The sequence below is a fragment of the Sminthopsis crassicaudata genome, chromosome 2 (genome assembly GCF_048593235.1).
Source record: "Sminthopsis crassicaudata isolate SCR6 chromosome 2, ASM4859323v1, whole genome shotgun sequence".
In the NCBI taxonomy this organism is placed as follows: domain Eukaryota; kingdom Metazoa; phylum Chordata; class Mammalia; order Dasyuromorphia; family Dasyuridae; genus Sminthopsis; species Sminthopsis crassicaudata.
Window position 1 is genome coordinate 118,418,607 of NC_133618.1, and position 18,518 is coordinate 118,437,124.

Here is an 18,518-nt window from a genome sequence, read left to right on the forward strand (position 1 = left end):
ATCTTTTCTTTTTTAAAACCAAGCTCTTAGGGATCCAGGATGAGAACTTTCTACACTCATTGATACACATTCACTTCTTGTATCTTTAAAATCTGTATTAGAAGTATTTCTCTCAGCTGAATCTCTGAGTTTACCAATGATATCTTACTTGTTCATTCTGATGGCCTTTTCTCAGTCTTCATTCATTTTTTTTGTCTTTTGCAGCATTTAATTTTGTGGATTACCCTTTTCTCTTGGATACTGTTTCCTCCCTGAGTAATTAAAACTTTCTTCTTATTTTCCTACCAACTATCTATACATTTATTCTTTGATTCTTTTGTTGGTTTGCTATCCTTGTTCTGTCCTCTAACTGATGTGATTCCCAAAGGCTTTATCCTGAGTCCTCTTTTCTCTTTTCTCTATACTCTCTCAGGGTTCTGACTAGCTTCTAGCCATTCAAGTTTCATCTCTATTCAAATAAATCTCACATCTACATAGGTAGCCCTAATCTGTCTCTTGAATTCAGATCTTCCTGATTCCAGCTTTGGAGCTTTATCCAGTATACCACTAGATGTCCATATCACATGGTACGTGCACATTAAAACATTTGAATAGATCAATCAATTGGTAGGTTTGTGTCCCTGACATTTAAATTAGGGAATTGACTCTTCTTGATTAAAAGGTGGGATGATTCATCACAATGCTATTGAAGCATAAAATGGCTTGCTCTAAATGAAAACTTATGAAGTTTATATAATAACACTTAGTTTAGTCTGCTTCAAGTCCTCCAGTCATGTAAGAAAGGTGTTGGATGTGAGAGGAAAAGATAACATAATATTTTAGAATCTTAAAATTGGAAGACACACTTAGTTTAGCTTATACCTGCATTTGAATAAACTTCTTTTCCACAATGTACCAAATAAAGAGTCCAATAGCCTCTATGTAAAGATCTATTGTGAAAGATAAGCAATTCCTTTCCAAGGTAACCCTTGTACAATGAATTTTCAATGAATTAATATGAGGAAGTTTTTAATCTTATATCTAGCCTCAATTCTTTTTATAATTTCTGCTTATGGTCCTAGTTCTTTCAGGGCCAAGTTGAATAAGTTGAATCCTTTTTGTCTATTATAGTCTCTCAAATACCTTAAGGCCATATTCTCCACCCAAGTCTTATTTTTCAGGCTAAACATTCCCATTTTCTTTAACTAATCCTTACTTGGCATAAACTCCAGATGCTTCGCCATTTTGGTGACTTTCCTCTGGATATTCTTCACCTTGTCAATGTACCTCTTAAAAACAGATAATTCAGCAATGAACCTAAGATTTCCTATATGATAAGTTAAGGTTAAAGCATAGCACAACTAGTAATTCCTGAGATTTGGACATTAATATTTCTCAACATAGCCTGAAATTAGCTTCTTTGACTTTAGTTTGGGATAATTTGAAGCAGTAGATTCATATTGATTCATGGCATGTCAAAATCTTGAATCATCATCCAGGGAAAACCTAATCTAAGCACTACTTTTTCAATGTAATTTTCACTTGGCCATGAAAATAGTTATGTGCAAAGCAGTAGTTAGTCATCAAATAAGGAGCTTCAGTAGAAGGCAGCCAAAGAAAGGATCAAAGCAATATTAAAGGTGTTCCACATCTGAGAAATGTCAAGTTAGAAATGGTAGAAAATAACGGTGACTCTTTTCAATAAATTAAAACCAGTCAGACGTTGATGAGTCCCTACTTGGGAACCATTATATAGAATAGGGACTCCATCAGTTGGATTTAACGGGTTTTAGCAGCTTCCATTGAAGTCCTCATTCCTAAAACTTCTGACTTCTTTGCTCTGGGTAAGGTTTGAGTGGAGGATAAATATGTAAGGACCAAGAAGCAAATTCTTCTAAACTTCATCCAGCTGCTGTGATGTATCATATGTGCACAGTGCTTTGGATAAAGAGCTTTTTAGTCCCATGATATCCATGTATCAGTCATTTTTTCGGTTGTTCCAATATTTCCTGTGTCACTTAAAATTTGTGATTTATATTTATATCTTTAAAATTCTAATAGAAAAGGATTCAGTATGATTATTTACAGAAAATAATATATTTTAGGTAACAATAGAGATTTATAGTGATTTACAATTTTATGGAACTTTTTTTTCTTCCCTCAGGCTTAACATATGTCAGCATCAACAACCCACCCCTGACTATTATCAACAGATAATTTTGCCTGGTTAATATTAATTCTTAGGAAAAAAACAAATTTGCAGAATTATTATAATTAATATAGTACCAATGAATAATTAGTGTTAATGTGAGGAATAAATGAGATGAAAAATATATGACTATAACATTATATTGTTGAACTTAAAGAAAGAAAGTTACATTTTTAAAAGTTCTTTTATTATTGTTTTTGGATTGGATTTATGATTTTATTGGTCTAAAAAGCTCTGAGTAAGAAAACCCCGTTTATAATTGCAGCCCATTGCCTCTTCTGACAGTAGTCAGAGAGTTGTTAGGACCACTGAAAGGTCAGGTTATTTGACTATGGTAATATATTACATATAGATTACAGATACACACACATCCAAACATACACATCCAGATTACATATATACATACACATAAAGATATATATATATATGTGTATATATAGGTGTATTTACATAACTATATATATACACACATATATATTTGTATATATACATAAATATGTGTACCTATATAGGTGGTTATGTGTAAATATAATATGTATATATATATATATATATATATATATATATATATATATATATATATATATATATATATATATATATATATATATACATATATGTGTGTATACACACATGTATATAATGACAGGCCTTGAAATCTAGGCTCAGAGTGGCTCTCTGACAGTTTACCTTTATATAATGCTTTTAGCATTGCATAATAACTTAGAGATATTAACTTCTTTGGTTATAATTCTGTAAAAATTAGGTGCTATATATGTGTATGTGTATATGTGATTGTTAGATTATATGTAGATATAGTCTAACAATTATTTTTTACTGATGAAATCAATGATATTATTGATATTAATCGATTCTAGAAAGCCCTTCATAATAATCAGAAAATGATTATGCTGTGATTATTATAGCTATGGTATAAAGAACAGCATTTCAAAAATGTCTATACTTTGAACTTTTGGTATAGCTTTGCTTCTCCTTCCTGATGAGAAAGAGAAAGGGAATATGAAATATCTTGCCACTGGACTTAGATGGACCTAGATGAGGGTAAGTGAGACAGGTGACCTTTCACAGCCTTTCCTCACTTAAATCCAATTCACTTGCATGTCATGACATCATCTCCCAAGATGTTGTGGTCCTCTTTGAAAGCAAAGGACAAACAGCAACAACAATAACATTTAAATATCAGCTACTTTGTGCTAAGCCCTGCCATAAATGTTGGTTTATTTATTTATGTATTGTTTGTCAACACATTTTATTTCAGAAGTGGAACCAAGATAGCAGGAAAAAGGCAAGGACTCATCAGAGGTTTCCAAAATTCTCCTCCAAACAACAGAAAAATAATGCCTCAAAACAAACTCTGAAGTACCAGAACCAATAGAAGTATAGGGTAAAACAATTTTCTAGCTGAATACCACTTAGAAGGTTAGCAACAAAGATCTGTCTCATTGTAATGAGAGTGGAGGACATTCCAGTGCAGATGACCCAAGTGAATTAGTAAGAATTGGTGGGGATGACCGAATCACTTGTATTTTCCAGAAGTTACAACCAACAAATTGTCAGACAACTGGTCAAAAGGAAATTTCAGGGGACTCTGCTAGAACTTGGAGCTGAACTCTGTTTCATTGCTCTTTTGCACTTCCATGTAATAGTCCCAGGTTAAGGAAAAGAACTAGCAGAAGTGGGGAATCATCAGAATTTAGACTTTAAAGGGTAAGATTTAGCTTATATGTTGTCGCTAATAAAACAGAGCACAGACCAAAAGAACAATGATCACACCTCTCCTTAGATAATACTTCCTTGGAAGAAGTGAAACCTTACATATCCTCCAAACTAGCTCTGAAAACATTGGCACAATAAATCATAGCTTAAGACAGTGCATCCCCCCACCGTAAGACCAAACCCCAACTTTAGCATGAAGTAAAAAAAAAATCAAGAAATAAACTTGGAAATGAGGAAACAACAGAAAAGAACTTAACCATGGAAAATTCTAAGGTGACAGGGAAGATCAAAACACAAATGCAGAAGTCAACATTGCCAAAACATCTACATTAAGGCCTCAAAGAAAAATGTGAATTGGTTTCAGGATTTAAAAAAAAATGCCTAGAAGAGCTGAAAGGGGATTCTTAAAAAATCAAATAAGTGAGGCAGGAAAAAACCAGGTATAGGTGTGGGAAATGAAAGTGATGCAAAAAATATGAAAAAAGAGTGAATAGCTTGGTAAAGAAGGCATAAATACTGAAGAAGATAATACCTTAAAAAAAGAATAGGCCAAATGGTAAAAGCACAACAATCCAATTAAGAGTATTCCTTTAAAAATGCATGTGGAAAAAATTGCAACATTAAAGCATTGGTGAAATTGTAAATTATTCCAAATATTCTGTAGAATAATTTGAAACTATGCCCAAAGGGTTATAAAATGTGTGTACCTTTTGACCCAGCAATATCACTACTACATGTGTATATCAAAGAGATTTTCTTTTTTAAAAAATGAAAGAACTTATGTGTATAGAAATATTTATAGCAACTCCTTTTGTGCTGCCAAATAATTAGAAATTGAGGGGATGCCCATTAATTGTGTAATGTTTGAACAAGTTGTGATATATAATTGTGATGGGATAATGACCAGACTGCTTTCAGAAAAACCTAGAAAGATTTACATAAACTAATGGTGAATGAAGTGAGAAGAACCAGAAAATTGTACATGGTAAAGGAAATATTATATGATAATCAGCTGCAAATGTCTTAGCTATCCTCAGCAATACAATGACATAAGAAAATTCTAGACAACTTAAGATGAAAACTACTCTCCACTTCCAGAAAAAGAACTGATGGTGACTGAATAAAAATTGATGTATACATTTTTTTTAAATGAAAGGGTTTTTTTAGTCTGTTTTTTTCTCCACAACAGAAGTAATATGGAAATATGTTTTGTATGAGTGCACATGTATAATGTATATCAAGTTGCTTGCCTTCTCAGAGAAAGAAAGGGGAAAAAAAGAGAGAAAAATCGAGAAATTAATTTTCATTTAAATGTAAAAAATGCTTTTACTTGTAATTGGAAAAATAAAATATTTTTTTAAAAAACAAATATTATTTAATTTGATCCTTGAAAAAACCCTGCAAGACCATACTGATATTATCATTTTCATCTTACATTGAGGAAAGAGGTAAACAGAAATAAAGTGACTTTTTTAGAGTCACATAGCTAGCCTGAAGCTACATTTGAACTCACATCTTCTTTACTCCAGGCCCATGGCTCTATCATTTCTCTACCAACTGCTTCTTGGGTTGGTATCCCATTATAAAGAGACTTTATGAAAGAAAACGAAAGAGGGAAACTACCAAATTCTATTATGAAACCAAATCTATTGGGGTACCAGAAGTCTGGGAATTGTTTGGGCTTACACTTAGTGTGCTAAAACTGAACCCACAACATGATTATACTATTTTTTGCTTTATAGAGATATTTAATGGGGAAACATCAGAATATAGACTTTAAAGGGTAAGATTTAGCTTAGTAGCAACATAATAGTCTAGCATAAATTGATCAATTTAGCACATGGACCATCAGGGGAATCATTAGCTCAACAACATACAAATCTATCAATAATGATTTCTATATAATAAAAATTGAAACCTTAACAATAATTTTAAACATAAAAATCACACAATTATTCTTGTAAAGAGAGTTACAATGGATTATCAATCAATACATACCTTAAGATTAGTGGGGCTTGTCCAGATTTAAAAAGAACTGGACTTTTCAACTCATAGAAGTGGGGGGAGAGGATGGGGAGAGGAAAGAGGGAGGAAGGGGAGGAAAAGAAGGAGGGGAGAGAAAGAGAGGGAAAGGGAGAGGGAGAGGGAGAATATTTGCCAAGTCAAATCAGACCTTTTTTCATGGCTCAGCTCCAAATTAAAATGGCTGAGAAGTCAATAGGGATGCAGTCCCAGAGTTCTCGAGTCACTAGGAAAACAAGTGAAGAAAAATAAGAGAGACAATAGGCTCTAGCTCTAAAAGGAACTGGAAGGGTAAAAAAGAAAGTAATAGAGCAAAGCCAAGCTTTGCCCTGAGCATAGCCCAGAGGCAGCTCTCTTCAGTTATTAGGAAAGAGAGAAGAAATAGAAGCAGAATCTCTAAATTCTTAAGCTCTCAGCAGTTCACAAGCAAGTTAGGGACTTCCCGTTTGCTTCCTGCAAGGATAAGAGCCATACAGCTGAATCCCTGTCATCTATGACTTTCTGACAAACTAGGACACAGATTATTCCAATTGGTTTCTAAGCCTACACACATGGAGGAGATAATGTCAATGGCTAGCATTTAATAGCTGGCCTTTATCCAACATTTTCAAGCTTGCAAAGTTCTTTATAGAGCTTATCTCATTTCATCCTCTTAATCACCATATGAGGTAGGTGCCAATAATATCTTCATTTTATAAAGGAGGAAACTGAGGCTAAAGGAGTTTAATGTTTGTTTTTTTTTCAGGTTTCCAAATATGGTAAATGTCTGTGGCAGGATACAAACTTTGGTCTTTCTGACTCCATCTTCAATTTACTAATTTAGCCATCCACATTTGTCACTTTTTGTTATGATTCTTACAAGGTATTAAGACAGTGGAATTGATAGAGACAATGGTTGTTTAGCAGGGTGCTTAACAGTTCTCTAAATGTACTTAGTACTTATTAGAGTTCACACCTTTAAGAGAGCATGTATAAGCTAGGAGCCTCAAACAGGATGCTCTTTGGGAAATTCAGAGCCAGGATTCAGTAGAGGAGATTCACAAATCAGGCAGAAGGAAGGAAGACAGAGAAGTGGTGGCAGAAGAACACTGGAACCAAGATCCCAGAAGGCCTCCAGAAAACTAGCGGAGCCCCAAGTGAAGGACATGAGATTTGGAAAGAGACAGTAAAGAATTTGGAGTTCAATTCCTGGATGCATTTGGGGTTATTACATTGAGCTGAAACTGTCTGTTCCCAGAAGCCTCCCAAGAAACCTGCTCCCAGAGAACAATACATTTTAGGAGAAGAACATTACAACTTTTATACCTGTGCCAATTTATGAGGAAAGCTCTACCAACAAAAGTCTAAATCTCATTAAGTAAACAGAGCTCCATCTCTCTCCTTTATGTCTCCAACAGTGACTTTAAATCCATTCTCTTTTCCCTTAATCTTTTTATTCATATCAAAATTCTATAACCAATTGAACATCTCTTCATATATGTGATGAGAGGCAGGTTATCAGACATCTCCATCCTTGTTCAAAAATATAATAGACAGCTAGTAATCAAGACATCACCAAGAAGGTGGAGCTCAGGATACTCTTTTAATACCTTAGAAAGGCAGCATAGTAAAATGAAAGAGCTCTGAGTTTGGAACTAGAAAACATGGGTTTCAATCCTGCCTCTGCAATTTGTAATGAATTCATGTCATCCAATATCATCTGCATGACCTTGGATTAATCATTTAGCTTCTGCATGCTTTAGTTTCCACATCTCCAAAAAAGGAATTTGGACTAGATAGACTCTGGTATCCTTTGCAAATCTATGACTAACATTCATCCTCTTGATTCATGTTGAACAGATTGATATTGATTTATATAACTAGAAGATATTTATAAAATTTGTCAATGCTTCATGTATCTTGTCTCAGTTGATACAACAACCCTGGGATATAGGTGCTGTTATTACCCCCATTTTACTGGAAACTGAGACTGAGGTAGATTAAGTCTCTTAATGGAGAGTCAAATAGTTAGTAAATGTCTGAGGCAGCATTGGATGTCAGGTCTTCCTGACTCTAGGCTCAGCACTCTACTTTATAAGAACATGGTCAATAGGAAAGGAGAATCTTACATGAGAACAGACAGGAAGGCATTCAAAATATCAAAGTACTAAAACTCTCCCTTTTCACAGCAGTACTACATATATAATATATGTTATATGAAAATATCAACTCTGCACTTATATATGCATATATACTATATTTGTAGTATATGTGCACATGTGCTATATTTATTATTACAACATTAATAACACATTAAATATTACCTTGTTAATAATACATTATTTATGTAGAAATTGTATGAAAATCAGTTTTGTACCATATGCCCACACACATACATGCATGTATGTATTGTTCAATCAGGTCTGGCTGTTCATGACTCCATGGATTATAGCATCCCTATTACTGTCCATGAAGTTTTCTTGGCAAAGATAGTGGAGTGGTATGACATTTCCTTCTCCAGTGAATTCAGTTAAACAGAATTAAGCGATTTGCCTAGGGTCACTCAGATAGTGCCTAAGGCTGTATTTAAACTCAGGTTCTTCTGAATCCAAGTTCAACACTCTTTCTACTAAGTCATCTAACTGACTCTATATGTATATGTGTTCGTGTATACGTAATATATATGTAGTATAAATAGCATATTCACATCTATTACATATATCACAATATTATTGCATATATAACACATATATTATTGCTATATTAACCATAGTAAAACTGTATTACATAAAATATCATGTATATGGAAATTAACAGCTTTATATAAGATTTATACATATATACTATATATATATCACTATATGACACATAAAGATATATAGCAAATATGTGTACATGTATGCATGTATTCATGTATATATATACACAGCTGTATATCTATGTGTGGGTATGTACTGACTTGCAATTTAAAATATTTTATTAACTAGAAAATTCTTTCACTGACTACAATGGATTACAGCTTCCTATGAAAAACTTGTTTCATTAATTTTATGAGCAGTGTTTGTTTGACAGCTTTACCTCCTTTTATCCCTTATCCTTTTTCTTCTTCTCTTTCCCCTCTTTAAAAATCAATTTATAGAAGCATTATGCTAGACACCAAGGCACCTGGTAGCACAGTGGATTGAGTGCTAGATCTGAGGTCAAGCAGACCTGATTTCAAAATTCCTTCATGTCATGAACGAGCTCTGTGATGGTGAGCAATTTATTTAATAATTTGCTACCTTTATCTGTAAAATTCAGGTAAGGATAGCACCAGTCTCCTAGACTTGTTATGAAGTTTTTAGGAGATAATTTTTGTAAAGTTCTTTGAAAACCTAAACAAATTAAATAATTTTATTTTTAGTGTTATTTTTATTGTCTAAAGTGAAATTAAAGAAAATCAGTACTTCCCTGAAGCAATCAGTTTATAAGTTTTATTTTCTCACAAATATAAATGAGTATATGGAAGAACATGAATGAATGTTCTGCATTTAAAAAAGATTTACATGTAATGGTATAAGTCTGTAAAGTTTCTTGGACAGGTTTGTCAAGAAAATCCATTGGACACCAATGTATCTGATTTATTATGGAGGGAAAAATATCATTACTATATCATCACTTTGTAACCAATCAAAGCAATCACAAGTCCACATCTGTCTTTTCCAGTCTATACTTAATTAGAATGAAAATAAAGTCATTATCGATTTACAAATTGATAACTGACATATAGTCCTTAAAAGTTCAAATAATCCTTCATTTACATTATCTCATTTCAGCTTCACAATAACCCAGAGGAGGCCACTATTTCAGGCATTATATTCATTTTATAATTGAGACAATAAATTTACCTCAGTGAGGTAAACATAACATGCCATGGTCATATTACTATTATACAGAGCTTCAAATAAAATTTGAATCCAGATCTTCCTGACTCCAAGTTCTGCATTCTAGTTTTTGCATCAAGCTGGATTTATTTATTAATCTTTTATCATTCTTTTATTCAGCAATTCAGCATATGTGCTTTTAGTTAATAAACTTTAAGGGGAATTGAATGAAGTGTCTTCTGTATATAGATTATATGTTTTCACTATGGTTATGTAATCTATAATTCTCTGGATATGGACTGGAGAAATCTGTAAATCCATTTCAATGTTCAGTGCAATGGCCATACAATCTACTTTACCAAGATTCATACAAAGCATAATTTATATTTATAAATACCTTTGTAGTCATCTGCATCTTGGAGTAGTTCCTTTCAGCTAAAGATTAATTTGTTAACTTAATTTGTTAGTTGACAAATGGTATACATCCTTTTTCAGAAAATTTTGTATGAGGATTTGAAATTTGAACTTAGATTACTTAAGAAAATGGTTAAACGCATTATAATGGATTTTCTTTTGCAGCATATCTTCATATATTGTTCCTTGTCCTTTTTTTTTTTTAAAGGACCAATGACATTACAGTGAGATCTTACTTATTTATGAATTGGATTTAAAGAGGCAGAATTGCACAAAGTCCTCAGCCTCACTCTCCCAGAGTCATTAAAATCCACTGACAAGATGAAAGACAAAACAACTGGTGCTGGCCCAGGATGCAGTGGATAACCTTGGCTATTTCAATGTCTGACCAAGGTTTAAGTATTCCACAGCACCTGATTCAGACACCTTCATAGCCACTAGAAAAATATTTTCTCATCTCATCCAATCTGCTCCAGGGGGAAGCCTTTACAGGTTTGGGATAGATACCCCCCAAACTCACCGATAGGTTTGAGATCTGTGGGTTATTTTCAACCTGTATTAGTTCATCTTCCAAGATGGTTTATCAGGGTGTGGCTGCTGCACATCCTACAGCTTCTTCTTTTTTTTTTTTTTTTTTTAAATCTTTGTACTTTTGTATTCCCAGTATCTAATACAGTCTCATTTATATATACTTACTGGACATTTCATAAATCTTACTGAATTTAATTCAAATGAATTAATATAAAAGTTATCCAGAGAGATGAAATGGTTTACTTCAAGGTCATACAACTAGTTATTGGTAAAGCCTTGATTAGAACCCAGGAGTTGTGATTCTTAAACTAGTGTCCTTTCTCTTATATTGTTATTCAATAAAATTCCCCCTATCCCATCAGGATTTTTCAGATAACTTTATGTTCTGGATAATTGAATTTTCTGTATAAGTATTAAAAGCAGATTTCAAGCATTACTGATGAAAGTCTTTCTGAAATGTATTAGGCTTCTTTTTTACTTTACTAAGATGAGGTTAGTGAACAAAATGACTTCAACATACTTTAGGATATATCTTCACAAAATATTAAAAAATTGAATTGAAATGAAGAAGGGAATATTTGCTTAATGAATGAACATTTTGCAGTGTCTCAAGAAACTTTTTTTCTCTAATTAGTACCTTTTGTCTATAATTGTTGGAAAAAATGTAGAGGATGCAGGAGTATGGACTGAACATGTATAATTCCTAGAATATTCTCCAGAAATTGATTTTTTCCCTATGTAAGTTACTAATAGTAGTTTGTTTTTCGGGTATTTAGCTCTTTTTCCTAAAAGTTGACTAGGAGGGCAAAAAAGAAAAAAAAAAGATTTAACTAATCAAAAGGTTCTGACTAATCAACGTTTTCAGTATAAAAGTCCTTCCCCTTTAATTTAGCTATTTTTACTGCCTCAAGTAGCCCTACCCTCACAACAAATCTTTTTTGTTCTTTCTTTCTTTCTTTCAGAGAGTAGATGGAGAAATTCTCATTTTGCCCCCCATTGATCACTTACCTTGCCCTTTGAGCCCTGTCTGTATAATGTCAGAAATACCAGTCACATGATTATGGAGAAAAATGATGATCCACCCCAGCAATGGTCCACTATCCCAGGACAATGGATGCTTACTACAATGGACTCCAGCAGAATTTATAGTCATGGACAGACCTCAAGTATGAATGCTTTGTGCTCTCTTTGCTGACTACCTAATTTGTTTCTGACTAGTTTGGCATATTGCTAGTTAAAATTCATTCTTTTAAAGCAGAGTATCCACTTAGCTTCTCTCCTCTGAACTTTTGTCATTCATTATTAACATTGAAAGGCAAAGTGCATGAAACATGTCCATCCCTCTCTGTATCTGGCTGGAAAGTAATGTCTTGGTATATTAGCAGGACACGGCTCTATCATACATAAAATGATGCCCAGGCCCACAACAAAGAGGCCATATCTCAGTGTCTAATAGGATCACTTACTTCAAATGGGAAGCCACCCTCTTTGAAATATTTGTTTAGATTTCAAAACCATATGAAGATTCTCAAACTCAAACAAAACCTTCTAGCCTTCAGCTCAAGAGCTGACTCTAAAGAGCTTTCTGTTCAATAAATCGGATGACCAAATCCAGGGCTGGGGGGGATGGGAGGGTACACTGGAGGGAGTATAGGTCTTTCCAGTTTCCTTTGCTTGATAAAAAAGAAACATCATCTGGTTTGGACAGCAGATAATGAATCATATTAAGTATTTTAAAAGCACTATTCTCTTTGTGAGACCTAATTTCAGACCGATTAACACTTTAATATGAAACAGAGGCTCATCATTTCATTAGGAAACAAAATAAGGCCTTTTAGCTACCATATGTTGTATCTTCCTTTAAAACCAAAATCTTTTGCAACTCTAGATTGAGCTTTCTCTGGACAGAATGTAAATTTGGCTCTAATATGTAGCCTAGGTGAGCATGTTTTGTATTGGAGTAGATGGTAAATTGTTTTATTCTTACATTCATACTTTGGAAACAATGCTGGGCAATAAAAGATGACCCAATCATTGGACTATAAAGCTGCTGGAGGTGGGAAGGGGAGGGGTAAGGGTGGAAAGAGGAGGGACATCAATTTTTTTTGTTGTTTTTGTTTTTGTTTTTGTTTAATGTTAAATCCTGTAATCTCTTCTTCCTGAGGTTGCCTATGCTGGTCCACTTAGCCAACCGTGGCTCTGTTCGACTGATTTAGCAAATTACTTATTTATTAAATAGATGAAGCAAAATTATAGCTGTCCCTTTTCAATATTTAAATTTTTTTGAATGATAATGCCTTTAAAATACACAGAACATGAATGCAGGAGCTAGTGTGATAGGAGCGAGCCTTATTGCACATAATTAACAGACACATAATGTCTGGTAACTAGTAATTTCCTTCTAGCTGAGTAAGGGAATAATTTAATCATGTTGATCAAATGAATCCCAGGAGCCCAGTGTAACATTATGCCTTTAAAAAAAAAATCTGCATTAACTGATAAGAGACTACTTGGTCAAAAAACATGGTTTCCAACCTTGTTTAGGTATCGTTAATAGTATTTAAAATACAGGCCTGATTTTAGTAATTGGCTTAATCTGGCATTTCAGCAGCAGCATTTTCCAATGTTGGAAGGGACTGCCAACACTGGCATGCCCCAGGCTTCCAGTAATGACAAAAACTCAGATGCTGTGAGCTGAGCTGTATGCTACTCTCTCCTATGAATAGGTTTCTTTCTTGGGGGAATGATGGTGATGATGTTAAGGAGAAGGGAATGATATAGATCTATTCTCTTTTGAAGAAGCCATTATTTGCCAATCTCCACACAGCTAGATAGAAACAGGTATCACTGGTCTATAAATTCTAAGTTAACATCTAAAACAGATAGAGAGAGAGAGGAAGTCATATTCTAAACTGGCTCCCTACCCCTTCCATCCCCTTTCAAGAGAAGAAAACCTAGTCTTGTCAGCCTGGTGTTCCCCTGAAATCTTTTGTGAGCTTTATCTATTGTTCTTTTGAACTACTTTGGTTAGTTGGGGGTGGGGGAGGATGTCTTGAGATACCTTCTCCTATCTCAAGTAGTTTTTCAGTAATGAGGCAATATAATTTAACACTTCCTGTAATACATTTTACCCATCTATTGTTTGCTAAATAATTCCTGCAATAACACTTTTATTCTTTCCATAATTCTTAAGGGCAAAGCTGGAGGAATAATATTTTTACTGCAGTGATTGATGTCAGATCCTGGTGCTGTATAGACTAGATGAACAGAGGTTATTGATAAGCATCAAGAAGATTGGAGGGAGTAAAAGGGATGGATGTCAGGGAGAGAACTCCAAAGCTCTTTGCTCAATGAAAAGAATATCAGGGATCAAAGGGTTAATATCATTTTATGAGGTTGTAAAAATCTACCCCAAGATTCTTGTGTTAGCAATATTCTTTGTGTAAGATGTATGTTATTAAAACAAGTAGCAGCATCTGAATTAAAGTGACAGTATGATGGATGACTACTGAAGGGGAATCGGACTCGTTTGCAGCATTTTGGGCTAGATGTGGGAATTCTGCCTCAGAGGCAAGGAGCTTGGCAGATGCATTGATTCCAGGCTGACGCATGTTCATAAATATGCCCCCAGAGAGGTGTGGCCTAGCAGAATTTACAAAATTATGTTCATGAATTATTTAACATTTATTTATGGATGCTATATTTAAACAGTATTTGCCAAGGCGAATGGACCATAGCTTACAGAATGATCTTTAGATAATGCACATTCTGCACAAGCCAGGCCGAGGTGGCCTGGCAGGGAGATTGCCTGGTGATGCTAGGTCTATCCAACCTAGATTATAAGAGATGAGCCCTGCAGATGTCCTGCTGAGAGAGAAGGGTGATTCCCAGATCCATTTGAGGTCCAGACAGGATTAAGCCAGAGGAAAGGTCAAGAGGGGTTTTGTTTTGTTCTTACCCATGGGTGACCCCAAGCTTGGTTCCATGAGAACAAATGTTGAATTAGTGCTGATTCAATAACATAATCATAATGAGCAGTTCTCTTTATGATGGGGCTTTCAAGAATCTTTTAATCTGCCCCAACCCTTCTGGGGTCAAGAGCAAGGGGTAGGGAAAAGTTTTAGATGTAGTTGGTTTACTTCAGTGTATAAACCGCTTTAATCCTGCTGAGGGCCACATCCAGGTCAATGAAGTTGTGGGGAGGGTCACATGTGTATCTGCATAATAATGTGCATAGTATTTACATGGGATCATTTAAAGCACTGTATAATTTCCCAGCTACACTGTGGCTTTCTCTACTCTTCCTGAGCCCAAATCATTGTTTCTAAACAGTATCTGTTTTACATATCCTTATTGTTCTGTTAATTCTAGGGACTATCCATCCCACTGCATTTTATAGTCTGGTATTTGTCCTCCACTTTTTTTTTTTTTTTTTTTTTTTTCTGGTCATGTGGATAGTTAAGCCAGACTAATCAGGAATCTAATTTGGAGATCATTTGGTAGATGAACTCCACACAATATTATTCACAAAGAGGAGCATCTGGAAGACTTGATCATATACAGAAATCTTACTCCATATAGACTCTAGACCAGACAACCTATGATCAACACGTTTGGGCAACATATAGATTTCTGTTTTGTGTCTTGCTTCCTGTACCATACAAATCCCTCTCTGTTGCTTAATTTTTAGGGAATCTTGTGTGATTTTGACATATACATGAAAGACATGTGGTAGCAAAAAAAAAAAAAAATCTTTAAAGACCACACTTTGCTCTTTGGAATCAAGTGTTTTTTATGACCAATGACAACAAGAAGAATTCTATGATTTTTAAAAATATCATATTTCTCTTAAACTGTGTGGCTATATACCTCTAATATGGTACTCTCTAAAGAATTTAAAATGTAAATCATCTAGAAGCAATGAATGGAGAGTCACAAGGTGGCTAAGAAAGAGGAGGAATACACATCAAGCTAAGAGTCTGGGAGAAAAAATGGTGTAATCAGAGAATATAAGAACAGAAGGTGGTTCACTAATGTTAGAAATAGATAAATAATGGATACTACTCAATTGGTGTATATATATATATATATATACATGTATATATATATACCTGTATATATATGTATATATATATACATACATATATATATACACACATACACACATGCACACACACACCATGTCTAACTTGACTATCACATAGGTTCCTTCTAGAAATTCCACCTGGATTTTTCACTTTTCAACAAATATATTTACTATTTTAGTAATAAGTTTGTTTAATTCATTGGGCTGGCTTCATGTGTTCTATGTATACTACGGTCATACATTCCAAGTTTGGGAGGATTGTCTAAATTTAAAACATATTTTGCCATTTTACCCATAAACCACCCAAATGTCCCAAGAATTCTAATATTTTGATGAATAACAACTGAGTGAATCTATTATTTACATGTCACAAAAATGAAGAATCATAGGCCTAAAAATCATAGGCCAATTATTAATGAAAACATACATGCCCTGTTCCACTGGCTTTATTTAAGTGTGGGTTTTGGTCCAGAGCCTAACTAGAGAAGAATCTTACTAACACGTGTGGAAAGTGTTATAGCCTAACTGATAAAAGGAGATAACCAAAAGATCATAAATGAGGATATTTTGGAATAAAGAAGCATCTTTCATAATAACCAGGGATCATGACAGTATCCAGAGAGACAAAAATTTAATGCATTAGTCATAGCAGTGAGGTAAATCAGTAAAACACTTAAAAATAGGGCAGCAGAAATATTGGAGAAAGGCCTTTCTGATTTCAGAAGAATGGTTCTTAAAAGAAATAAGGCAAAGTAGGGGGATCAAATTCTAGAATTTGTATGCATTGTATGTATTATATTTGTATGTATTGACAGTCAGAGACATTATCTTTTACTTAATTGGAGATTATATAGGCAATGACAGGGATCTGATTAATATAGTTGGGAAGGTGGAGAAAGTCTCCAATCTCCAAGTCTTATTGTACAGTTCTTAGGGAGGTATCTTGTCCTATTTTCCAAATGAGATGGGAGTTATGCTTCCTGCATAATATGGTCAAGTAACCTGGACAACTGTACCAATAACAGTCTCTGGTACCATTACAGTTTTCCATGTTCAGTTCATGTCTATACGTCAGAAATTAATCTCTATCTTATACAAGTACAAGCCATATCCAGGGGCTATTTCCAGTATACATTTTCACTTAATTTGAAATCACTTTACCTAAATTTAAAAGGGAAAAAAATTATCTTTTTTCCCATACAATGCATTGTGCTGGTGAATATATGCATAGAAACCCTTCACATAAACATTAGTCTCAAGAAGCTTGTTTCAGAGTATTTTCAAAATTATTTGATTAAAATTTAATTTTGGAGTCAAAAATAAGTGCGAGGAGTAAAAAAGAGAATAGCTTTACAACAGTCCTTTTTAGAAAGAATATGTTAATTCATATTTAATCTATTTATGTTCAGTGTAATAGGGAGAAGTTCCACACAAAATAGAAATGAACAAAAGATGCTTTAGAGATGGTTATAGCCTATAGATGCTCCAGTAAGCAAATGACATCATCTTAGAAAAACATAGTTTTGTCATCAAGGTCTAAACCTACTCAAAAAATAATAAAAAAAAGAGCAAACAAAGTGGATGAAAAAATGTCTTTGAGCCAAGGCATGAGATACAGAAAGCTAATACTAGACTTCAAAGCTGTCTTAAACATCTCCTTCATTGTGGGATATAAGATTTGAGAGCATGGATCTTTAATTACTAAGTCCTGGTTTAGGACTGAAATATGCAGATTTGAGTCCTCTTTCCTTCAGTTCTAACAGCCATCAATGATAAAACTTCTAATTATAATTAAAATTAGATTTTTAGGATATGCCATTTTGAATTGAAGTTTAAGTTCCTTTACTTTTTGTTTATTTACTTTATTTTTTTCTAAAATGTCCTGTAACAACAGAATTATTTTATTGTTCTAATGAAGGGTGTTTTTTCTGAATATTTAGAGTTTTCTTGGGAAAGATGTTGAAATAGTTTGCCACTTTCTCCTTTATCTTATTTTATAGAGGAGAAACTGAGGCAAACAGGATTAAATGATTTATCCAAGGTTTTATCCACTACACTACTTAGATAACCCAGAGTTGCAATCTGGGTAGTTAAAAGAAAGGGGGAGTGAGAAGGTAAGAAATATAGGGAAATAAGTAATATACCCTTACCAGGTACATAGGGGGAAATGAAGAGATGGTAATTTCTATAGCTGTCCTATATAACAAAGATTATTTTCCCATTTTATACCATTTTATATTTTGGAGTGGTGGCAAGGCAATTGGGATTAAGTGACTTGCCCAGGGTCACATAGCTAGTAAGTTTCAAGAGTCTGAGGCCAAAAAAGGAATGTTTTTAAAGAAATAATAATTGGGAAAACTGATCCATTGAAAAAGTCTGAAAATATGTTCAATTTATAACAGTCAAGGATCTTCTAATTACAAATAAACAAGCTGAGGATATATTTTTATATCTCTTCTTTGGAACCATGTTTATTCTTTGTAATTTTACAATATTCTTTTTTGATTGTTTTGTGGTTGTATTTCTATTGTAGTTACTGTGCACATTTACTTTTGTTATACTTTACATCATGTCATATAAAATTTCCCATATTTCTCTATATTCATCACATTCATCGTTTCTTATAGTATAATAATATTCCATTTTATTCATGTGCTATAATTTGCTTATTCCCCAAATTATGGAATTATTTTATTTG